The sequence below is a fragment of the Arachis ipaensis genome, chromosome B4, assembly GCF_059453495.1.
Source record: "Arachis ipaensis isolate K30076 ecotype BB chromosome B4, ASM5945349v1, whole genome shotgun sequence".
In the NCBI taxonomy this organism is placed as follows: domain Eukaryota; kingdom Viridiplantae; phylum Streptophyta; class Magnoliopsida; order Fabales; family Fabaceae; genus Arachis; species Arachis ipaensis.
The window spans coordinates 108,677,852-108,704,743 of NC_142439.1; the positions used below are offsets into that span (position 1 = coordinate 108,677,852).

At 36.7% G+C, this 26,892-nt stretch overlaps 2 non-coding genes across 2 annotated transcripts; one reads left to right on the forward strand and one right to left on the reverse strand.

The window, feature by feature from the left end:
- Positions 1 to 875: 875 nt before the first annotated feature.
- Positions 876 to 983, forward strand: LOC148568724 (small nucleolar RNA R71). The gene has a single exon (XR_015881470.1). It is a non-coding gene; the product is annotated as a small nucleolar RNA R71 (small nucleolar RNA).
- Positions 984 to 14,055: 13,072 nt separating this feature from the next.
- On the reverse strand, positions 14,056 to 14,159 carry LOC148568725 (small nucleolar RNA R71). The gene has a single exon (XR_015882091.1). It is a non-coding gene; the product is annotated as a small nucleolar RNA R71 (small nucleolar RNA).
- Between the last annotated feature and the right edge of the window lie 12,733 nt (positions 14,160 to 26,892).

The window sequence follows — 26,892 nt, forward strand, 5'->3', positions numbered from 1 at the left end:
AGCCGTGCCGTGACAGGGTGCGTGAGCATATTATTCACTGAGAGGAGGGGATGTAGCCACTGACAACGGTGATGCCCTTGCATAAAGCCAGCCATGGAAAGGAGTAAGACTGATTGGATGAAGATAGCAGGAAAGCAGAGGTTCAGAGGAACGAAAAGCATCTCCATTCGCTTATCTGAAATTCCTACCAATGATTTACATAAGTATCTCTATCCCTATTTTATTATTCATTATTCGAAAACCATATCACTGTTTTATATCTGCCTGACTGAGATTTACAAGGTGACCATAGCTTGCTTCATACCAACAATCTCCGTGGGATTCGACCCTTACTCACGTAAGGTATTACTTGGACGACCCAGTGCACTTGCTGGTTAGTTGTATCGAAGTTGTGACAATTATGTATTGAGAACAGAGCACCAAGTCTTTGGAGCCATTACCAGGGATTGTTCGAGCCTGGACATCACAATTTCGTGCACCAAGGATTCTCCCATGTAATTCACTTCTTCCATTGCAGGATTCTCAGGGTTATAAGCTTCTTCAGAGGAAGCTTCTTTGGTACTGCCGGATGCAGCTTGCATTCCAGTCAGATTCTGAGAAATCATATTGGCTTGCTGAGTCAATATTTTATTCTGAGCCAATATGGTATTCAGAGTATCAATCTCAAGAACTCCTTTCTTTTGAGTCATCCCATTATTCACAGGATTTCTTTCAGAAGTATACATGAACTGGTTATTTGCAACTATTTCAATGAGTTTCTGGGCTTCTACAGGTGTTTTCTTCAGATGAAGAGATCCACCAGCAGAGTGGTCCAATGACATCTTGGACAATTCAGACAGACCATCATAGAATATACATAAGATGCTCCATTCTGAAAGCATGTCAGAAGGACACCTTCTGATCAATTGCTTGTATTTTTCCCAAGCTTCATAGAGGGATTCACCTTCCTTCTGTTTGAAAGTTTAGACTTCCACTCTAAGCTTGCTCAACTTTTGAGGTGAAAAGAATTTGGCCAAGAAAGCATTGACCAACTTTTCCCAAGAGTTTAGGCTTTCTTTAGGTTGTAAGTCCAACCATATCCTAGCTCTGTCTCTTACAGCAAAGGGGAAAAGCATAAGTCTGTAGACCTCGAGATTAACCCCATTGGTCTTAACAGTGTCACAGATTTGCAACAATTCAGCTAAGAAATGATGAGGATCTTCCAATGGAAGTCCATGAAACTTGCAATTCTGCTGCATTAGAGAAACTAATTGAGGCTTAAGCTCAAAGTTGTTTGCTCCAATTGCAGGAATTGAGATGCTTCTTCCATAGAAGTCGGAAGTTGGTGCAGTAAAGTCACCAAGTATCTTCCTTGCATCTCCACCATTGTTGTTGGGTTCGGCTGTCATGTCTACTTCTTTTTCAAAAATTTCTGTAAGGTCCTCTCCAGAGTGTTGTGCTTTAGCTTCTCTTAGCTTCCTCTTCAGAGTCCTTTCAGGTTCAGGATCAGCTTCTATAAGAATGTCCTTATCCTTGTTCCTGCTCATATGAAAAAGAAGAGAAATCTTCTATGTCACAGAATAGAGATCCCTTTATGTGAGTATAAGAATAGAAGAATAGAATAAGGAAGGAAGAAGAAGAAGAATTCGAACACAGAGAGAGGGAGAGGGTTCGAATTATGAGTAGAAGAGAAGTGTTATTGAATAAATAAAATAAATAGAAGAAGATGAGAGAGAGAGTATTCGAATTTTACTTAAAAGAAAAGAAAAATGTTTTTGTTTTTATTTTAATTATAAGTTAGAATTCGAAATTTAAGAAAAGGAATAAAATAAAATTAGAATTTAAAACAATTAGTTAATTAAAAAGAATTTTGAAAAAGTGGTTGGTGATTTTCGAAAATTAGAAGTGGAAAAGTAGTTAGGTGGTTTTGAAAAAGATAAGAAATAGTGAACTTTTTAAAATTAAAACAAATAAGTCAAGTGATTAATTGAAAAAGATTTGAAAATAAATTTTGAAAAGATAAGAAGTTAGAAAAAGATTTTGAAATTAAGTTTTGAAAAAGATACGATTGAAATCTATTTTGAAAAAGATTTGAAAAAGAAATTTAAAAAGATTTGATTTTGAAAATTAAAGTTGATGACTTGACTAACAAAAAACTAAATGATATGATTTTAGAATTTAAAGATTGAACCTTTCTTAACAGGAAAGTAACAAACTTGAAATTTTTTGAATCAAAACATTAATTGTTAGTAAAGTTTTCGAAAATGTGAAATAAAAATAAGAAAAGGATTTTGAAATTTTATTAAAAAAAATTTCAAAAAACATGAAAGAAAAATGAAAAGAATTTGATTTTTGAAAAAGATTTGAAAAGATAAAATTTTTAAATTGAAATTTTTGACTTGACTAACAAGAAACAACTAAATTTTGAAAATTTTTTACTAAGTCAACCCAAAATTTTGAAATTTATGAGTAAAATAAGGGAAAGATATTATTTTTTATTTTTTTGAATTAATGAAGAAAGAGAAAAACAACAAAATGACATAAGACATAAGAATTTAAGATTAAAACAAATAATGTATGCAAGAACACTTTGAATGTCAAGATGAACACCAAGAACACTTTGAAGATCATGATGAACATCAAGAACATATTTTTGAAAATTTTTTAAGAAAAGAAACACATGCAAGACACCAAACTTAAAAATTTTTAATATTTAGACACTATGAATTCGAAAATGCATATGAAAAACAACAAAGAACACAAAACAAGAAAAATTAAAGATCAAACAAAGAAAATCATCAAGAACAATTTGAAAATTAAAAATTAAAAACAAGAAACACAAACAAGAAACACAAAATTTTTTGGTCTTATGATTTTATTAAATTTTTTTTGTATATTTTTCGAAAATTATTTTGGAAAAAGAGAATAAAGGAATTCAAAATTTTTAATAAGAATTCCAGGATTCATGCAATGTTAGTCTAAGGCTTCGGTCCAAAAGAATTAGACATGGCGAAATGGCCAGCCAAGCTTTAGCATAACAAATACAGACATGTCCTTTCTATAATGGAAAGTGGAAACCTCGATCCAAAAGATTAGACATGGCATAATAGCCAGCCAGGCTTCAACATATCTCATGAAACTCTAGAATTCATTCTTAAAATTTCTGAAGAATATTTTTTTTGAAAACTATAAATTTTTTTTGTTTTTTCAAAAATAAAAATAAAAAAAGCTTAAACATAAAATAAAATTACCCAATCTAAGCAACAAGATGAACTGTCAGTTGTCCAAACTCGAACAATCACCGGCAATGGCGCCAAAAACTTGGTGCACGAAATTGTGATCACACTTTTCACAACTCGGCACAACTAACCAGCAAGTGCACTGGGTCGTCCAAGTAATAACACCTTACGCGAGTAAGGGTCGATCCCACAGAGATTGTCGGCTTGAAGCAAGCTATGGTCATCTTGTAAATCTTAGTTAGGCGGATTCAAATGGTTTTGGGGTTTTGATAATTAAAATATAAATAAAACATAAAATAAAATAAGATACTTATGTAATTCATTGGTAGGATTTCAGATAAGCGTTTGGAGATGCTTTGTTGCTTCTGAACCTCTGCTTTCCTATTGTCTTCTTCCAATCATGCGTTCTCCCTTCCATGGCAAGCTGTATGATCCTCTCGGATGAAAAATACCAAGTACGGTTTCTGCACGGCTAATCAACTGTCGGATTTCTCGTCTCGGATGAAAAATACCAGGTACAGCTACCGCACAGCTAATCATCTGTCGGTTCTCACTAGCGTCGGAATAGGATCTCTCTATCCTTTTGCACACTGTCACTATGCCAAACATTCACGAGTTTGAAGCTCATCACAGTCATCCATTCCCAGATCCTACTCGGAATACCACAGACAAGGTTTAGACTTTCCGGATCTCAGGAATGCTGCCAACTAGTTTTAGCCTATACCACGAAGATCTTAATCTCACGGACTCGGTCCGTGGATTAGAGACCCAAGAGAATATACTCTAGCTATCGTCCAATGACTATGTTGAACATCATGTACACCGCTTGTGATTGTCAGACACGGATCTTGGCTAAGCGAGTAACGAAGATAGTGGGTGATTGTCAGGGTCACCCCTTCATTCTGACTTAACTGAATTAAGTACAAGAGTATATCTTAGAGAAGAAGTAGGTGTGAATAGAAAGAGAAACAATAGTACTTGTATTAATTCATGAAGAACATCAGAGTTCCGCACCTTAATCTATGAGGTGTAGAAACTCCACAGTTGAAAATACATAAGAGAAAAAGGTCTAGGCATGGCCGAATGGCCAGCCTCCCTTAAGTGATTCCAAGTGTTCCAAAGTCTAAGGACTAAACGTCCAGAGATAGATCATAATCCAAATACAATAGTAAAAAGTGCTATTTATACTAAACTAGTTGCTAGGGTTTACAAAAAATAAGCAACTAAGTGCAGATAGTGCAGAAATCCACTTACAGGGCCCACTTGGTGTGTGCTTGGGCTGAGCCAAGAAAGCTTAAACAATCTAAGCAACAAGATGAATTGTCAGTTGTCCAAACTCGAACAATCACCGGCAATGGCGCCAAAAACTTGGTGCACGAAATTGTGATCACACTTTTCACAACTCGGCACAACTAACCAGCAAGTGCACTGGGTCGTCCAAGTAATAACACCTTACGCGAGTAAGGGTCGATCCCACAGAGATTGTCGGCTTGAAGCAAGCTATGGTCATCTTGTAAATCTTAGTTAGGCGGATTCAAATGGTTTTGGGGTTTTGATAATTAAAATATAAATAAAACATAAAATAAAATAAGATACTTATGTAATTCATTGGTAGGATTTCAGATAAGCGTTTGGAGATGCTTTATTGCTTCTGAACCTCTGCTTTCCTATTGTCTTCTTCCAATCATGCGTTCTCCCTTCCATGGCAAGCTGTATGATCCTCTCGGATGAAAAATACCAGGTACGGTTTCTGCACGGCTAATCAACTGTCGGATTTCTCGTCTCGGATGAAAAATACCAGGTACAGCTACCGCACAGCTAATCATCTGTCGGTTCTCACTAGCGTCGGAATAGGATCTCTCTATCCTTTTGCACACTGTCACTATGCCAAACATTCACGAGTTTGAAGCTCATCACAGTCATCCATTCCCAGATCCTACTCAGAATACCACAGACAAGGTTTAGACTTTCTGGATCTCAGGAATGCTGCCAACTGGTTTTAGCCTATACCACGAAGATTTTAATCTCACGGACTCGGTCCGTGGATTAGAGACCCAAGAGAATATACTCTGGCTATCATCCAATGATTATGTTGAACATCATGTACACCGCTTGAAATTGTCAGACACGGATCTTGGCTAAGCGAGTAACGAAGATAGTGGGTGATTGTCAGGGTCACCCCTTCATTCTAACTTAACTGAATTAAGTACAAGAGTATATCTTAGAGAAGAAGTAGGCGTGAATAGAAAGAGAAACAATAGTACTTGTATTAATTCATGAAGAACATCAGAGTTCCGCACCTTAATCTATGAGGTGTAGAAACTCCACAGTTGAAAATACATAAGAGAAAAAAGTCTAGGCATGGCCGAATGGCCAGCCTCCCTTAAGTGATTCCAAGTGTTCCAAAGTATAAGGACTAAACGTCCAGAGATAGATCATAATCCAAATACAATAGTAAAAAGTGCTATTTATACTAAACTAGTTGCTAGGGTTTACAAAAAATAAGCAACTAAGTGCAGATAGTGCAGAAATCCACTTACAGGGCCCACTTGGTGTGTGCTTGGGCTGAGCATTGAGCTTTACACGTACATAGGCCATTTCTAGAGTTAAATGCCAGCTTCGATGCCAGTTTGGGCGTTTAACTCCAGTTCTGGTCCCAGTTCTGGCGTTTTACGCCAGAAAAGGGTCTCCGGCTGGCGTTTAAACGCCAGTTTGGGCCATCAAATCTCGGGTAAAGTATGGACTATTATATATTTCTGGAAAGCCCAAGATGTTCACTTTCCAACGCAATTGAGATCACGTCAATTGGGCTTCTGTAGCTCCAGAAAATTCATTTCGAGTGCAGGAGGGTCAGAATCCAACAGCAGTCCTTTCTCAGCCTCTGAATCAGATTTTTGCTCAGGTCCCTCAATTTCAGCTAGAAAATACCTGAAATTACAAAAAAACACACAAACTCATAGTAAAGTCCAAAAATGTTATTTTTGCATAAAAACTAATAAAAATATAATAAAAAGTAACTAAAACATACTAAAAACTATGTAAAAATAATGCCAAAAAGGATATAAATTATCCGCTCATTAGGAAGCGACAAGACAACCTGGATACTCCAAAAGTTCTCAAAGACGCACACAAAAAGTTGTTGATAGGTCCAAATAATTTGAACTTGGTCTAAGAGTGGAACGAATGGATTACCTTGTAGCAAAGCAGAGAATGAGATGTGCTTCGTATTGCATTAGTTGAGAATTTTGATCCATCAAATGATTACAACGATTGACACCATCAAAAATATGCCGATCACTTACAGTTGTCCCCTTATGCGCCTTAATCATAGTCACTCCCACCACCATCGTAGCCACAGCCACGTCAAACACCATCACAGCCACAGCCACAGACAGATCCACCACCACTGCCAATAGAGCCACAGTCATGGCAGTAGCCTACTGAAGCGGAATGGTTTTCAAATTATCATCAAATGGAACTACAAAATATGTGCATAGATATTCCATATGTCCTGTCATTCAATGCACCATCCAATCCATCACAGAGCAATTATACTCTGCCCTTGATAAAGGCAATGGCAAAAACTGCTTTGGATCAGATAGTTGGGTTCATATGATCTAGGCACGTCACAAATGTCAAATATAATAGACCCAACCCAACATCACACACAATAGCATGAGCAACCGCATTAGGTAGTGCAGCAGGTCATTTTTGTGGTGCCTGGTAGGTTGTCATTCGATGCACGAGTACGTGGTCCATCTAGTTCATCTCACTCAGCTGCTAGAATGTCACTTGATTCAAGCAGGAGTGATTAGGATCGAGTATTGGTCATGATTACAACTCTGGAACTAGTGCTAATGTATTACGAATCGATCTTAACCTTATTGATTCATCAATTCAGGAGACAAGTGAAGAACACCATGTTGCAAATAATAAATATGGGACATACTATGATAAGATGGACTCAAGTGACAAGGATGATGAGGAAAGTGAGATGGATGGATGGATGGATGGATGGATGGATGGATGATGATGATGATGATGATGATGATAATGAACAAGCACATCCGACCAGAGGTAATTTAATTGGAAAAAATAGACAAAAGTACACCCGGATTTTCACACGGTGGATTAATGTACTCTTGAATTTTTTAATGAGTCATTTGCACACATGAATATAAAATTCCGTTGTCAATTCTACCCTTCCGTGGCCTGAGTAATTTTTTTGGTGGTGGTGGAGGCCAGGTGACACGGTATTGTGTGATGTGGCTAATTTGGGGTGACACAGTGGAAAATAGAATTCTTACATTATTAAATTTATTGAATAAATATAAGAAAAGGGCACAATGGAACCACTGTTCATCCTCTTCCTTCTCCAATTCCTTCAAACCCTAAGAACCCTAACACATGGTGGAACAAAATTCTTCCTTCGTTCTCTTCATTTTTCTCTGTACATCTTCTTCATGTTTGTCGTAATAGGAGTTTGTAAACTCTAATGTATCAAAATGTCACACCTCTCAACAAAGGAAGAATATACCTCATGCTTGAGCCAGTAGTTGTGGTGACTCAACTTCTGCCTTAAAAAATAGGAAGAAGAAGAAGTTCGACTACAATAATGGCAAGTGTCTGCATGGACTTGACGCAGCGGTGCTTGAATCTGCTACAGAGTGGAACCCTGGAAGATTCTTGAGGTATGTGAATTCTGATTTTGTTGTTGAATCAGAGGAATCAGGCTCCACACGAGGAACAAAGATCTTTGGTGCCTCATTCCTTCCTCCTTACCCAAACCTTTGACCAATCGGTGCTGGCTTCTTATACGATACTCTTCTGTTCTTCTGACTGTTCTTAGATTGCTGGGTGGGCACTTCATTCTGACCTTCTTGCTGGAACCATTAGGAGGTGGGACTTCTACTTCACTTTGCTGCTGGGTCGTGTTTCGGTTGACGTTTGGAATTTCAGGTTGTGGCATTGATTGGGTTGTTGGAGCAGGATTGGGAGATGTTGGCTTATGAGTTTGATTGTAATTTTGGTTGGTTTTTTCCACCTGTGTTAGGGTTCAAAGGAATTGTAGAAGGAAAAGGATGAATAGTGGTACCATTATGCCATTTTCTTATAAATATTTCAACAAATTTCAGAATGTAATATTTTTATTTTCCACTATGTCACCCCAAATTGGCCACATCAAACAATACCGTGCCACCTGGCCTCCACCACTGCTGGAAAAATTACTCAGGTCATGGAAGGGTATAATTGACAATGAAATTTTATATTCGTGTGTGCAAATGACTCATTAAAAAATTAAGGAGTACATCTGTCCACCGTGTGAAAATTCAGGTGTACTTTTGTCTATTTTTCTAATTTAATTATCATAGAATTATGTTGCATCTTTTACTACAATGGAAACAGTCTTGTTTCTATTTTGTATATAGCATGATGTTTATTGTTTGTGTATAATTATGTTACATTTGACCTTGAATCTGATGTTAGCATGGTTAAAATGCTCGTAAGTAGTTGAAATTGGTATTACATTTATTATGATGCAGTATATAAAAATATGGTGTATTCATTGACAGGTGCGAGTGGTTCATCAACAAACAAAAAATGGGACCAAGGCTATAATTTGATAGTGGATCCACCTTATCAAAGGTGAAACAGATATGCCCCATCAGCAATTAAGAAGGCTATGTCTTACAAATATAAATAAGTGGTGAACACAGTTAAGAAAAAAATTAGCAAGTATGAGTATTGAATTGTTTTCGAGTTTCATGTTGTCGTTTGTATATATTAATGCAAGAGATTATTGTACTAATTTGTACAAGAGATGATTGTACTCATTAATGCAAGAAACATACTTTATCTTTATTTATTTAATAACGATCACTACAAAAAAAATTATGTCTATTTTTTTATTTAACTTACAAACTGAGTCTTTCATAAAATGTACTATGACGGTAGAGCTACGTCGCGTGAACTAGGTCCGGCACCATAGGGGCATCTACTACGATTGTGACTCTCGCTTCTACCAAGCCTACAACATCGTGGACCTCACATTGATTGCATATCCATCTCATTCAAGAAACGAGTTTGTTTGGGATAACCTTCAGTAACTCTCTTAAGTGTCGGATTAGGTATCATCTTTGGTCCTCCATAGAGGGGTCATGTTGTTAGGTTGCCTAACGGCCTAAACCTAACTCTGTACACCTTTTAGATCTCATCCATCCAATACACCTTGTGTACATACACTTGCTACTCAAGGCGTTAGTTTGCACAACAAGCAAAAACATATTGACAGGAAAACCGATCTACTTGAAAATCACCACAGTCATAGTGCCTACGACATAAGTCCACCTCAAACTCAACATCACTAGACATCTCTCGCACCTCAAATACCTCATTCTTCCTATCAAAGCAGCTAACCATAATGTTTCTCGCCGCGATTAGATTTGCCTTAATCTTTTCAGTCACTACTTTGGAGAATACATGTCTAAATCTAATGCGAGACTCAACTTCAACCCTCTTCCTTGTGAATAGCTCATTCAGTTTGTAAAATATCACCTTTACAAGTGTTGTCATAAGAAAATTGCGAGCGCCCTTTAACATCCCGTTGATACATTCTACTAGATTCGTCGTCATATGAGCCCATCGATGTCCACCATTGTACGCCAAAGAGCGTTGCTTACAGGGAATCCGATCCAGCCATCAAGTGTAAGCCTCACCCCGAGCACGCAGCCGCTGGTCGCATTTTGTATTCATCCACTGTCTTAGAATAGCCTAAAAAAAGATACAAAGAAGACATCCATTAATTACACCCTCTGGAAACAGATTCACATTTATGCATATAATATTAAATAGCGCACTTTGTTAATTACCAGTGTTCACTACAAAATTTTTCATGAATGATGCCTTGAACTTTCTCAAGACGTTAGATGCTATGTGCCTAATGCAAAATATGTGTATGGCCCTTGGCGGCTCCCATGCTCCATTATAAATGAGAAATAAGTGAACTAATAGACTCGTGGCGATCAGAGATAAGTCTCGCTCCATCCCTCGTCACCACATATGTCTGCAAATAACGAAGAAAAAAGAACCATGCATCTGATGTCTCACCCTCGACAAGGGCAAAGGCAATAGGTACAACATTGTTGTTGCCATCCTGGAAAATTGCAACCAATAACGCTCCTTTATATTTTCTTATTATATATAGAATTTTATTCTATTTTTCTAAACCCTAAACCGACTCATTTTTCAATAGGCACGCGGTTAGATCCCCAAGCTGAGCTCCTCCCACTACTTGGGAGCTTACGGTTTCATGTTCTATTTTACTCCCTGATAGGGGTTCTTTTCACCCTTCCCTCATGGTACTACTTTACTATCGTAACCCAGGAGTATTTAGCCTTGCAAGGACAAATATTCCTCCTAGAGTAGCTGTTAATATGAATAACAGAAACTCTGTTAGAGTCATTTAAGTACATTCGATGTACTCTACGGATAGAGGAATACATTCAAATTAAATTAATTCTTTTTTATTTATTTACCCTTGATTAAAAATAAAAAAAAAACTTTATGTTTGTATCATAGAAAGTTTAATGAATTCACTATTTGCTAAAAATTGCCTCTATAACGTGAAAAAATCGATTGATTTCTTCCTACAAGTGTGTGCCATCTACCTGTACAATCGGCTTGTAGTGTTGGGAAGAATTCTCTAATGCATGGATAGAAACTCCAGAAAACTCAATTTAAAGTCCTGACATCCTAAGCCAACTCATCCTCGCGATAGCAAGGTAACGGTTCATACTCGACAGCTGCTGTTGGTTCTCTTTTAACCGTTGATTCAAACCATGTGAGCAATGCTTCTTAAGAGGCTTCCCAACCACTAACAATTTTTTCCACTGCCTTCTGCATAGCCAACCATTCTTTATGGTAGATAAGTGTATAGTTGAACTTTGATTGGACATCTGTAATCACAAATCGCACCTTTATAGATGGACCGGCCTCTACCAATGGCTTAATCGCTTCTGCAATCGTGTTTGAGTCCAAGTTCAAATGACCATGAGAAATAATAGCTATAGTACAGGTATGGATATCATTGTATCCTCTAACTTTCCAACAATACTTGCTTCGCATCATCCTAACCCTGATAAGCTAATCATAACTTACCCCATATATTGTACACATTTTGCATAAAATATCGTCGATTCAGACTCATAAATCCGATAATCAACACCTCTGTGAATGGTATAAACTCTTACTACCTTTATCACAACCTCTCTAGAATTAAATTCCATTTCCATGACCAACTCACCATCTGCAACCATAGGTGGATCTACAACAACACCACAAAATATATTTACATAGTGCAAGATCTTAATCTACAAATTAAATATTTAACTTACTAATTAAAATATGGTGCTTGCAACTACAACCTTCATTGGCATACTCTGGAAACTCTGGTACATTCATGGCATCGAGATCCAAAGTGCGCATAAAAGATGGCTCTCCGAATGGATGCTCACTTGCTAGTACATTAGCCATGTCCTCTACGTCTAACTCAATGGTGCAGTCTGCTTGATCCTCATCTGCATTGGGATCAACAAAATCATAGTTGCCTTTGTATTCCTTGATAAACCATTATTTTATGATTTATATTGTGTTTAATTGAGTGGTTTTGTCAAGTCTTTACCCACTTATTCAAATAATTAGCATGATATTACAATTCCCTCCCAAAATTGTTCCATGGTTAAAAACTTGCTTCCTAAAGATCTTGTAATTATACATTTTAACTCTCCTTTATCCCATTCGATACCGTGATCCGTGTGTTAAGTGTTTCAGGCTTCATAGGGTAGGAATGGCTTAGAGAATGGAGAGAAAGCTTGCAAAAATGGAAGGAACACAAGAAACCAAGGAGATAACCAGCGAACAATGACGCGAGCGCATGGCTCATGCGAGCGCACGAAAAGAAGAAATCGCAGTGACGCGAACGCGTGCCTGACGCAAACGTGTGGATTGAAGTCTGCACGAATGATGCGAACGCGTGGACAACGCAAACGCGTAACAAGGAAAATCGCTGAATGACGCGAACGTGTAGACGACGCATACGCGTGACCTGCGCGATCTGCAAAAATAACAAAATACGCTGGGGGTGATTTCGGGCCACATTTTGACCCAGTTTTTGGTCCAGAAACACAGACTAAAGCTAGGGAACATGTAGAAACTCAACACGCATCCACACACATTCAGATACATCGAGATTAGGATTACTCTTAGTTTTAGATCTGAATCTAGATTAGCTTTACATAAGTAGTTTATGCTTTTGCTTTGGATTTTTGGATGCTGAAGAATCATTACCTCCGTGAAGACATCACTTTAGTTTGTTTCCTTATTCCTTTACTTTTATTCATTGCTCATTGACCCTATTCAAATAAGTATGTTGCATTTTGAATTTATTAATATATATAATTACTTTTAATTTTAATTAATTTTAATTTTCTATTTTATTTTATTCAATTTATTATGTCTTCTTATATTTTTATGAATATTAATTCCATGTCAATGGAGTAGATTTTCTACTTGACATGGGGTTGATTAAGAGGTGATACTTGAGTTGGAATGCTCAAGTACTTAGTTAATTTGAACTTTGTTGGCTAATTCTATATCTACTAACGCTAGACCTTCCCAAGGGAAAGGACTAGGATCTGTGGATAAGAATCAGTTCAATCACTTGACTTTCCTTTACTCAGTAAGGGTTAACTAAGTGAAAACAACAACCACTTTACATTACACTTGGGAAGATTCCAACAAGGATAGAACTTCCGATTAATCAACTCCCCAGTCAAGGCTTTTTATATTAATAATAATTCTTAGTTTTATTGCTTTAATTTACAATTATTTTAATTACTCATTATCAAATTCAAACCTTCTGGAAAATTTCTAATTAATAAATTAGCACTCTTTCTTGCAACTCGTTGGGAGACAACTGGGACTCATACTCCCAGTAATTTTAATTTTAATTTTTGTGACAATCCCTTTTAAATTGAGAAGGCGGATCTTAGTTGGTTAAGAACTGTACTTGCAATGCAATTTATTTATTAAATTTCTTAACTGGTCGATTTCCGCCACCATTAATTTTTGGCGCCGTTGCCGGGGAGTTGCAATAGTGTGCTAGATTATTAATTAGTGTATATATTTTATTTTATTCGCATATTTTATTTTTATTTTGTTACCATGAGCTATATGTCTTTCTCATTGAATGACGCGTTCATTGTCTGATCCGAGCTTAGCCGCTTTTGATCCTGAAATTGAAAGAACTCTTTCACGTATTAGGCGAGCTCGACGTCGGTTAGCCTCTGAGGGTGGTGAGGTGATTGTTATCGATTCACCAGTCTCATCTGAGGGCAAATCTGAACCGCCAACTGAGAGCGAGACAAGCTCATTTACTACTGATTCAGTTGATTCACGTGCAGGTAATATGGCAGCACCTAGGAGGATTACTCTCTAGGAAGCTGGAGCCCCAAATTTTACATTGCAACTGTATCAAGTGCGTCATCCAAATCTGGCTGCAGATTTTTAACTGAAGACTGCACTAATCAACTTGATCCCCAAGTTTCATGGCATACCTGCTCAAGAGCCTATTAAGCACCTGAGGGATTTCCAGACAGCCTATTCTACTGTTAGGCATCATGGTGCAGATGAAACTTATATTCTGTTAACCGCTTTCTCATTTTCTCTTGAGAGAAAAGCAAGGGAATGGTACTACACCCAACCTGAAGCGACTGTTACTAACTGGGATACGCTTAAAAGAAAATTTTTGGAAAAATACTTTCCAGCGGAAGTTACTGATAGATTGAGGAAAGAGATTTCAATGATTATTCAAGGCGAATCTGAGACCCTCTATGAATACTGGGAGCGCTTCAACAATCTACTAGACGCATGCCCCCATCACATGATTGATAGACAAGTATTGATCAACTACTTCACTCAAAGCATGAATCCCCAGGATAAGACAACACTAGATGGTGCTAGTAATGGTTCCCTGAAAAAGTACAGAGCCTTTACCTTTATCACCAGCCCCGAATAATCCAGAGCCTAGCTATGAGCAGAAATTAGAATTAAAACCCCTTCCTCCACACCTCAAGTATGCTTACCTTGAGGATAATCAGAAGTTTCCAGTTATCATTGCAAAGGAACTCACCTCTCAAAAAGTTGAGCAACTGCTTAATGTGCTAAGAAAACATAAGAAAGCAATTGGATGAAGCTTGGCGGATATAGTAGGCATCAGTCCCTAAATTTGTGAGCATAGAATATTCTTAGAAGAGAAAGCAAAGCCTATCCGTCAGCCTCAAAGAAGATTGAATCCCACCATCTTAGAAGTTGTCAAGAAGGAAGTGACCAGGCTACTTGAAGCAGATATCATTTACCCCATCTCAGACAGTGAATGGGTCAGCCCAGTACAAGTAGTGCCCAAGAAGTCTGGAGTCACAACAATAAAGAATGAGTACGGAGAGCTCCTGACAAGTAGAATGCAGAATTCATGGAGAGTTTGCATTGACTATAGGCGTCTCAACCAAGCCACTCGCAAGGATCATTACCCCTTGCCATTCATTGATCAGATGCTTGATCGCCTGTCAGGTAAATCTCATTATTGTTTTTTAGATGGTTATACAGGGTACTTTCAAATTTATATAGCTCCTGAAGATCAGGAGAAGACTACTTTTACATGTCCCTTTGGAACGTATGCTTATAAAAGAATGCCTTTTGGCTTGTGTAATGCACCTGCTACTTTCCAAAGATGTATGATGAGTATCTTTTCAGATCTTATTGAGAACTGTATGGAAGTTTTTATGGATGATTTTAGCATACATGGTGATTCATTTAGACTTTGCTTGGATAGTTTATCTAGAGTATTAGACAGGTGTGTTAGTACAAACCTTGTGTTAAATTTTAAAAAATGTCACTTTATGGTAAAACAAGGAATTGTACTATGACATGTTGTGTCTAATACTGGTATTTCTGTAGATCCAGCAAAGGTGGATGTTATTTCTAGTTTGCCTTACCCCTCCTCCGTGAGGGAAGTCTGTTCGTTCCTTGGCCACGCAGGTATTTACAGGAGATTCATTAAGGACTTCAGTAAGGTAGCATTGCCTTTATCCAGATTGCTGCAGAAAGATATTGAGTTCGAGTTCAGTGAGGATTGTATGCAGGCGTTTGATAAGCTGAAAATTGCTCTGACTCAAGCTCCAATTGTAAGAGGACTAGACTGGAGCCAGCCATTTGAAATTATGTGTGACGCTTCCAACCATGCAGTAGGAGCGGCGCTGGCTCAGCGCGAAGGTAAGGATCCTTTTGTAATTGCTTATGCATCTAAGACTTTAGATGCTGCTTAATCTAACTATACTACTACTGAAAAAGAGCTTCTAGCTATTATTTTTGCTCTGGATAAATTTCGAGCCTATTTACTTGGTACTAAGGTAGTAGTGTACTCAGACCATGCAGCTCTAAAATATCTATTAGCTAAAAAGGAGTCCAACCCAAGGCTAATACGTTGGATACTGCTGCTGCAAGAATTTAATTTAGAAATTAAGGATAGGAGTCGTAACCAGAATTTAGTAGCAGACCACTTGAGTCACCTTGAGCACATTAAGGATGATTCCACTCCTATAAATGATAATTTCCCATTTGATAGCTTACATGCAGTATCTGAAGTAGTTCCTTGGTATGCACCTGTAGCTAATTATCTAGTTAGCCACACTTTTCTTCCAAATTTTACTAAGCATCAAAGAGACAAGCTGAAAAGCAAGTCTAAATATTTTATATGGGATGATCCATATTTATGGAGGTGTGGTGCTGACCAGGTAATTAGACAGTGTGTGTCTCAATCAGAATTCCAGTCCATTTTGGAGGCCTGCCACTCATCTGAGAGTGGAGGACATTTTGGCCCTCAAAGAACAGCTAGAAAAATTCTAGACTGTAGATTCTAGTGGCCTACCCTTTTTAAAGACGCTGCTGAATTTTGTAAATCTTGTTCCCATGCCAAAGGTTTGGTAATATATCCAAGAGGGATAAGATGTCTCAACAGATTATGCTTTTCTGTGAAACTTTTGATGTTCGGAGCATTGACTTCATGGGTCCATTTCCAAATTCTAATGGTTACTTTTATATACTGTTAGCTGTAGATTATGTTTCTAAATGGGTGGAAGCAATTCCTACCCGTAATGACGATGCTAACACTGCTGTTTCCTTTGTTAGAAATCATATTATTTGCTGCTTTGGATCACCACGAGCAATCGTGAGTGATCAAGGCACTCACTTTTGTAACAGGAGACTAACAGGATTACTGAAGAGGCATGGATAATTCACAAAGTAGAAACAGCTTACCATCCCCAAACCAATGGGCAAGCAGAAGTCTCTAACAGAGAAATAAAACATATTCTGGAGAAGATAGTAAAACCTCACAGGAAGGACTGGAGTGCCAGGCTATAAGATGCACTCTGGGCATATAGAACAGCATACAAGACACCCATTGGGATGAGCCCCTTCCGCCTAATATACGGAAAGGCTTGCCACCTTCCAATAGAGGTGGAACACAAGGATTTTTGGGATGTGAGGGAGTGCAACATGAATCTTGAGAAAGCTGGTGCCGAAAGAAAGTTACAACTAGCAGAACCGGAGAATCTTCGCCTAGAAGCATATGACAACTCCAGGAGATACAAAGAAAAGATGAAGGCTGTCCATGACAAGCACATAAAAAGGAGAGAATTCAGACCAGGGGAGTTAGTTCTTCTTTATAACTCCAGACTGAGGCTTATGCCAGGTAAACTGAGATCAAGATTGGAAGGTCCATACAGAGTAGAAAAGGTAGAGCCATACGGAGTTTTCCACCTGCGTCATCCTTCTAGCTCCAAATTCTTAAAGGTCAATGGACATCGCCTGAAGCTTTATCATGGTGAGAAGATGAAGAATAACAAAGAACTAGAGGTTTTCCTCTTAGAAGACCCACCAATAGAAGCAGAATGAGCCTGAAGAGCGTCCAACTTAAGGACGTAAAAGCAAAGTGCTAGGTGGGAGACAACCCACCATGGTATGATCGTTCTGTTTCAGTCTTAGATTTATTTCACTTTATTTCTATTTTTATGGTGTTAATGACTCTTCTCATAATCTCAGCATATAGCCTGCATTCACGTTTGCATTAGCATTCTGCATATATAAAAAAAAAAAAACGCACGCGACGCGTAAGCGTCGCTGACGCGTCTGCGTCATATGTGCGTTCTGAAGAAAAGAAAATTGAACAGAAAGTCATGCGAAAGCGTGGCTAGAGGCGTGCCTTAGGCACAATCATACTCACGCGACCGCGTCAATGACGCGTCTGCGTCATTTTGGAAACGAGCCTCCCACGTGTCCGCGTCACCCACGCGAACGCGTGCCCCTAAAAATCGACGTAAAAGAGGTGTATGGCAGCAAGTTATGATGGAGCTGGGCTGGAATGATGATGGAAGCACCAGCCCCATCACGCGACCGTGTTTCACACAATCGCGTCAACCACACGATCGCGTCACCCCAAATTTTTGGCAAAATGGGTTTGAAACAGAGAGTTGCACGAACGCATGGCTGCCCTCGCACCATTCGCATAAATCAAGTCACACAACCGCATGACCCACGTGATGCGCATAAACTTGTTATGCTACGATTTAGGAAATTGCACGATCGGCAAAATTCCTTCCGGCAAGTGCACCGGTTATCGTCAAGTAAAAACTCACAATAGAGTGAGGTCGAATCCCACAAGGATTGGTTGAGTGAGCAATTCGGATTAGAAGTATGTTCTAGTTGAGCGGAATCAAGATTTAGATGAGAATTGCGGAATGTAAAATTGGCGGGAAACGTAAATGACAAGAAATTTAAATGGCGGAATCTTAAATTGCATGAATTAAAGAGCAGAAGCTAAATTGCTGAAATTAAAAGGGAATGGGGGTGATTGCATGAATTGAGTTGCAGAATGTAAAGAGAAAATGGAAATCAGAAATGGGGAATTCATTGGGTTATAGGAGATATTGAGATCTCCGAATCAAAACATGTTTATCTCTTCCTCAACCAATGCGTTCATTGAATTTTGCTTGGCAATCTTATATGATTGGATCCCAATCCCTTGGCTCACCAATTCTCTCTAAAAACAAACAAATTCCCAATCCCTTGGTTTAAATGTTCATAAGAAGAGATGATGCTCGATCACTGATTATACCACACAGTTTCATGAACCACAATTTGGTAGGATTACATGTCACAATATCCATCCAAACCCCAATCCAATTCACTGTGAGAAAGCTTCTCTAGCATGAATCCTCCATTCCTTTCCCAAGGTTCCGAAGGATTCCAATTATGGGTAGTTTCTTTCCCAAGACAACTACCCAATGGAATTAGATCGAGAAGCTTTCTAACAAAATTCAAGAGAAAAGATTGAAGAAGAAGATAAACTATTATTGATTCATTGAATTACAATAGAGCTCCCTAACCCAATGAAAGGGGGTTTAGTGAGTCATAGCTCTGAATTCAATTACAAAGAAATGAAAACTAGCTAAATGAAAAGGTAAAAGTCTTTCCTAACTTAAATTCTATCCTATTTATACACTTTCTATATTGAGCTTCTGTTGTGTTTCTTGGGCTTTGAGGCCTCTCCCTGCTTTCCTTTTGCCTTGGGTTTATGATCCATAATCTTGATGAGGCTGTTGATCCAAATTCTGTAACATCCATTGAGCCAACTTAGTGATAATCAAATAATGACACATGACTCAATAAATTGAAATTTCAGACTCATCAATCCTTCAGGCCCAATCCCATAAACCATGATATTCAATTGGGTTTCATACCAGAGTAAGTTTAAGTTAATGTTTGTGCTCAAATACTAACTTAAACCGCAATATTTTTGGCCCAGAAACCTTTTCCAAGAGTGGCGTTTAAGTTGCAGTTTAAGCTTAAACTGCAGCTTAAACGCCAGACACTTCCAGTGATGCCTTTTGTGGAAGCACGTTTAAGCTTCAGTTTAAGGTTAAACTGAAGCTTAAACGTGGAAATGGAAGAAGGCAGCCCTGGAGGGTAACTTAGTCGAACACGTTTAAGCTTCAGTTTAAGGTTAAACTGAAGCTTAAACGTGGAGATAGAAAAGGCAGCCCTGGAGGTCGAACACGTTTAAGCTCCAGTTTAAGGTTAAACTGGAGCTTAAACGTGGAAATGGAAGAAGGCATCCTGGAGGTCGAACACGTTTAAGCTCCAGTTTAAGGTTAAACTGGAGCTTAAACGTGGAAGCTGAGAAAGGTAGCCCTGGAAGTGTCGAACACGTTTAAGCTCCAGTTTAAGGTTAAACTGGAGCTTAAACGTGGAAATGGAGAAAGCAACCCTGGAGGAGAAAACTTGGTCGAACACGTTTAAGCTCCAGTTTAAGGTCAAACTGGAGCTTAAACGTGGAAATGGCTCCCTGGTGCACTTCCCATTTCTGGCGTTTAACCTCCAGTTTAAGGTTAAACTGGAGGTTAAACGTGGAAATGCTTCCTGATTGGCATTCTCATTCTGGCGTTTAACCTCCAGTTTAAGGTTAAACTGGAGGTTAAACGTGGAATGCTTCTTTGGTGAGACTTTCATTCTGGCGTTTAACCTCCAGTTTAAGGTTAAACTGGAGGTTAAACTTCAATTCCAGCATTTCTTAGCCTTCATGATTCTGGCGTTTAAGCTCCAGTTTAGGCTTAAACTGGAACCTAAACTCCACATGTGATATTCAAGCTTCCTTTATTGATTTTGTTGCTTCCTTGCTTAGCCTCTTCTTCCCTGAAATCATCCAAACAATTGCATCAAAGTCTTGCAAAATTTCATGAGAAATCTTCCATTCATAGCATTCAAGTAATATAACTAAAAACTCATGGAATTTGCATCAAAATCATACTGTTTGGATGGTTCATTGCTTTGTTATTCATTTAACCATTCTTGGTTACTTTAAACTCAAGAAAATGCATAAAACAACTAAAACTAACAGAAAAATGCTAGTGAAACTAGCCTAAGATGCCTTGGCATCACCACGCGTCTGCGTCACTTGACAAATATCACACACCATGCGACCACGTGACCCACGCGTCCGCGTCACATGCAGCGCACAGAATTTCCACATCAGCCAAAATATCTTATCTTTTCTTCCCCAAATCCTAATTTTTCTTTTCCCTTATTATTTCTTTCTTCCCCCTTCTTCCTTCTCTACTCATTCTCACTTTTTACTTTCTCCTCCCTTATTTTCCTCATCCATTATCAAGGTTCTTTTCTTTCTTTCTTTACTTTTTACTTTTCCTTTATTATTTTTATTTTTATTTATGTTTTCTTTTTTTTTCTTTTTACTTTCATTATCTATATTTTCTTTCTCTTTCCTTTCCTTTTTTTTTATTCCTTTAATTGGTGTTAGCAATTTAACTAGGTGATTCTTTTCTTTTATAATTTTTGCTTGTAAGTTATTGTGGAATTATTTGACAATTATTACTTTTCATAAGGTTTGCTTGCATGTTCAAATTAATACTTTCATTAACATATTTACCATGCATGCTATGTGTTTGTGAAAAAGCCCGTATGACATTGTGCATTATTTTACTCTATTCTACTATTCTAATGCCTGTTTTTCACAAAACCCCTTTTATATTTTATTAATTAAATATAATTGTCAATACAAACAGGTTATTAGTTTGAAAGGCTTGGTAATCTAACTTGGACATTGAATGCTTGATCTATGCTACTCATGCCCTTGCCAGCATGCCAATAAACATCTTGCATTTAATTGCCATCACATGCACTTGCTATATTACCTTTGATGAACTTTTCACATGTAGTCTAGACCATGTGTTAACGACATCCTTCTTTACCGTGCATTGATTATCACCCTTAATATTCACTCCCTTGCTCGAACCCTTACGCTTTACATGTACTTATCTCTTTCCTTTTTTTCAGGATGGCCACCAAGAAAGGCAAAGAGAAAGCTACTCACAAACCACTAGCAAGGAGAGAAACGAAAAGAACATTAATGGCAGAACCATATTCAACAGCGGTTAAACCCTCAACAAAAAGAATCAAGAGGATCATCAAAGTCGATGAAAAAGAGAAAGCCTTCCCAGCAAAGGACACTGTGCGGTTCACTTACCGCTACTGTGAACAGATGTTCCCCATCCTGGTAGCAAGGAATTATAACAATGAGCACCTTCTTATCCTCCTAACCCGCATTGCTGAAATTGTTGAGCCCCGCATTGAGCGAAGACAATGGGAATTCCTACGGAGACAGCCACGGCAGGTTAATCTATCATGGGTAGTAGAGTTCTACTCAAATTTTCACATGCCAACCATGCAGTCTGTCTATGTCCGTTAGAAGTAAGTCCCTATAACAGAAGAAGCCATTCAACAAGCTTTAGATCTTCCCCCTGCTCCAGAAATATTGGACGCATTCCAAGAAGTTTCATTCAAGCTCCAGACATACCAATTTGACTGGGACGCCATTCTCAGAGTTATCGCACAACCTGGCAGCAGATGGATCTATGGATACCATCGATCCTGACCTAAAGGCATCTCGGCTTCAGCACTCACTTTGGAAGATCGAGTATGGGCATAAATCATGTCCCATTACGTCTTTTCGAGCACTCTAGAGTCCTCCTTCACTGCAAACATGGCTGTTTTACTCTGGTGTATCCTTACAGACCAGCACCTCAATTTACCAAGACACATTTGACATGCTATGGGACACGTACAGATTGCGGGCAACTTACCTTTCTCCGCCTTGGTTTCAGATCTCGTCTCAGCAGTTGGAGTCTCCTACAAAGCTGGGGATACCAAAGCCATGATTCCACGAGATGATCAATACGTCCCTAACGGGAAGTATATCAGACCTCCAGTAGCAACTGTCAACTGGAGCACAGAACCAACAGAAGATATTCCTTCTTCTTCCACACCACAAGCACCTTCAACAAATCAACTACTCCACAAGATCCTTGAGAAGCTAGACCGGCTTAAACGAAAAGGAAAGCAAAGAGAGTGCCGTAACAAGCATAGATTTACATACCTCAAGGAGCTACTTGTTGGTAACCAACCACCTAGAGAAGAAACCGAAGTGACGCGAATGCGTGCTTGACGCAATCGCGTGGATTGAAGTCTGCACGAATGATGCGAACGCGTGGACGACGCGAACGCGTGACAAGAAAAATCGCTGAATGACGCGAACGCGTAGACGACGCGTACGCGCGACCTGCAAAAATAACAGAATACGCTGGGGGCGATTTCGGGCCACATTTTGACCCAGTTTTCGGCCCAGAAACACAGACTAAAGCTAGGGAACATGCAGAAACTCAACACGCATCCACACACATTCAGATACATCGAGATTAGGATTACTCTTAGTTTTAGATCTGAATCTAGATTAGCTTTACATTAGTAGTTTATGCTTTTGCTTTGGATTTTTGGATGCTGAAGAATCATTACCTCCGTGAAGACATCACTTTAGTTTGTTTCCTTATTCCTTTACTTTTATTCATTGCTCATTGACCCTATTCAAATAACTATGTTTCATTTTGAATTTATTAATATATATATATAATTACTTTTAATTTTAATTAATTTTAATTCTCTATTTTATTTTATTCAATTTATTATGTCTTCTTATATTTTTATGAATATTAATTCCATGTCAATGGAGTAGATTTTCTACTTGACATGGGAGTTGATTAAGAGGTGACACTTGAGTTGGAATGCTCAGGTGCTTAGTTAATTTGAACTTTGTTGGCTAATTCTATATCTACTAACGCTAGACCTTCCTAAGGGAAAGGACTAGGATCTGTGGATAAGAATCAGTTCAATTACTTGACTTTCCTTTACTCAGTAAGGGTTAACTAAGTGAAAACAACAACCGCTTTACATTATACTTGGGAAGATTCTAACAAGGATAGAACTTTCGATTAATCAACTCCCTAGTCAAGGCTTTTTATATTAATATAATAATTCTTAGTTTTATTGCTTTAATTTACAATTATTTTAATTACTCATTATCCAATTCAAACCTTCTGAAAAATTTTTAATTAATAAATTAGCACTCTTTCTTGCAACTCGTTGGGAGACGACCTGGGACTCATACTCCCAGTAATTTTATTTTTAATTTTTGTGACAATCCCTTTTAAATTGAGAAGGCGGATCTTAGTTGGTTAAGAACTGTACTTGCAACGCAATTCATTTATTAAATTTCTTAACTGGTCGATTTCCGCCACCATCATTCCTATTTGCTTTCATTGTTATAACCTTTCCAATCGAAATCCATATTAGGTTCTTCGACGGTATTAGGTAATTGTTCGAACTCCACGTACAGCTCAACGACAGACACTTGCGATTGAGATTAATAGTAGATTGAGAACATTTCTTGCAGAATTGCGTCATCAGTGATACATATCGCCTGAAATTAGACGAACCTACTGAATACTAATATAGGTTGTCTATATAAAATACTTGTCACCCTTTTTGGTATATGAGGATCTATATTTTAAAAAATAAAGCTCTTAAACTCTTTGAACGATACTGTAAAAGAAACAATAGATATACATGGATTATTACACATAAATATCACACTTTCAAGTATTTCTGATAAAATTTGACCATTATAAAAAAATTTTAACTTAATATTATTATCCATTTCTTGATTTTAAAAAAAATAAAACTTTTCTTTAATAAATCAAACAAATAAACTAAATATTATATTGATAAGAAAACTAAAAATACAACTTAAAAGAAGAACAAAAATAATAACAGAACAACGAAAGAAGAGGAGAGAAGCGAGTAGAAACAAGAGGAGAAGAAGAGGAGAAAAGTTTGACACTCGTAAGAAATTACATTCGTGCGAACCCTCTTTATATAGAAGAAAATACACAAATCGTTACTAAAGTTTAAAAATTAAAAAGATTGAAATTATATTGTCCATAAAAGAAATCGGCCCTAACGATTTCTTTGTTAGAGATTCACAAAAATAAATAGTAACTTTCAATTTGGATGAGTAAAAAATTTTGTCATTTCTCAAATCATTAGTCACATTTTATGATATTTTTGTCTTTTTTTTAAATCGTTAGTGACAATTTGTTTCGACACAAAATCTATCTCATATCCACGCATTACACCAAATTTGTCTAATACACCCGTGTTATACCATTTACTTTACAATATTAAAAAAAAAAAAAAAAATTAGCCTCAATTGTTCACCTGCCCAATAACTTCACCTTTTTAATTTATTCTTTCCCTCTCCATCCAACGATCTATATCATACAAGATAACGCTGCAAATCTTTGACAAATAAATAATTAAGTATCTATCTTCTCGTTTATCTAAACATCAAGATCATGCAAGATAGATTTGGATTCTAAGGGTTCATTTAATTGGACGAACGAGAAACTCATCAATGAACCAAACTTACAAACTTTTGTATTAAGCTCATTCCGCATTATTTATGTGAAAATGCAACTTCACACATGGATGGGAAGAAATGAAGCATAATATGAAAATCGTTATGAAGTGGGTTCATTTCTTCCTTGGATCCCAAATAAGATTTGCATAATTGTTTCTTTTAATTGGGACACCAACGAACAAAACACGAGGAATATTTATATGGGAAAATTAAAGTCAACCACTAGCATTATACTATATAATTTTTATTCATCATTTGTTGCAAGTGCCTTGTGTTTCACAAAAATAGGTAACGTGAGCTCCAAAATTCAAAAAGATTCACTGAATCACTATTATAGTAGCTAGTTTATGGTATCGTAGAACTTATTAGACAGCTACTTTCCCTTCTCAAATATAGATCTTCACTAAAAGATGGTGGTGTGGTGGATTATATTCACACTTCGCTGTTTTAAATTCTAAAGTTGAATTAATAAATGAAAAATATTAGGTGAACGAGATACTTTTGTAATTAAGTGCAACTAAGTTTTTCTTTTTCTTATTATGCCTCTTCTTTTTTTTCTTAACTAAAATTTATCGTTATCAATCTTTAAGCTATTAAACTAAATTGAATTTGGTTATTAAAATAATTTAATTTTGTACCACAATAAAAAAATAACGTATTCAAGACTTAGTTATATTAGTCAATTTTATTTTATGTATTTATTAAGTGGTGTTTGAGATTGAAAATAGAACAACTATTTTAGCTTAGATTGAGGATTTCTAACGACTTAAAATTTTGAAATAAATATTATCCTTACATAATATTAGAGATTTTATAAACAAAAGTTCCTCACCTTACAGCTTCTTAATTATGACTTGAAGTGTGGATAATGCATAAAATAAACCGTCACTAAATGATGTCTTGCAAATATAAGTTCAAAATTTGTCACAATGCAAAAATAAGTTCAAAACCTCTACTGAATAGACAACAAACTGCCATTAAATGATGTCTTGCAAATTTTATAAAACTGTCATAAATAAGTTTGTGATACCTCAAATTTTAAAAATTTTAAGAATTGTCACAATTCTTTTCTTGAAATTTAAAATCGTTATAATCTGAAAAATAAAACTGCTACAAAATAATAAGAACCTTATAGTAGTATAGTATTGTTTTTGCTTTAAATTAATTTATTTTGATATAAATAATATTTAATATTTATTATACTCAATTTTTAAAAATAAATTTTATCAATTTATTTTATAAAATTTATAAAATTATATATATTAATTGTATATCAAATTTATCCGGTTTAATACCGTTTATTTCAGATTAATTTAGAATCAAATTTTAATTTTTATAATAGACCTAATAAAATACTCAAATCAAATTAGAATTTATATTTAAATCTAGCCTGACTTATATACACCAGTAAGTACTATTATGTGGGCTAATTTTTTTTTATATTGTTTAAATATATGTGTAATACATCATTATTGGAAGATTAGGTGTTTTTATTTTATATGGTGTTTTATTCAAATCAGACGGTCCGATTTGTTTGAAGAGAAAAATAAATTACAAATCGGAGGGTCCGATTTGTTTGGAGAAAAAAATAAACTACAAATCGGAGGGTCCGTTTTGTATTTTTTATTTTTTTTATTTTTTAAAATAAAAATCGGACGGTCCGATTTCAACATTAAAAATTTTTTTATTTTCGAATTCACAAATCGGACCGTCCGATTTGTGATTGTTTGTTTGAAAAAAAAAATAAAACAAACAAATCGGTGCATCCGATTTGTACATCCCATACCAATGTAAAACACACTTCTGCTCACAGCTTCTTGTTATACACTTCTCTCTCTCCCACATAAAAAATAACAAGCGCTATTATGTGTGGCAACTAATTTTATTTTACCTAAGAAAGATCTTTATAGGGATCCGGAAATTAAATCTGCATCATAAGATTGTCCGTCAGTTTCCATTTTTCACTTGAATATTTTTAATGAAAAATATTAATATATTATTGGTAAAATAATAAAGAGTACAGTGTTTCTCAAAAGATCGATGATTTATTATAACAAATAGTAAATAATATAGTAACTGATGTGTTTTAATCTTTTTTGTTTTTCATAAAAGTAATATTCAGTCCATATGATTAGCTTAATTAATAGGTTATCATTTTAAATTTTAACTATTTATATAAACATAACGAAATAAAAAATTATGATTTATCTAATTAATAAAGAGTGCAATACAAGT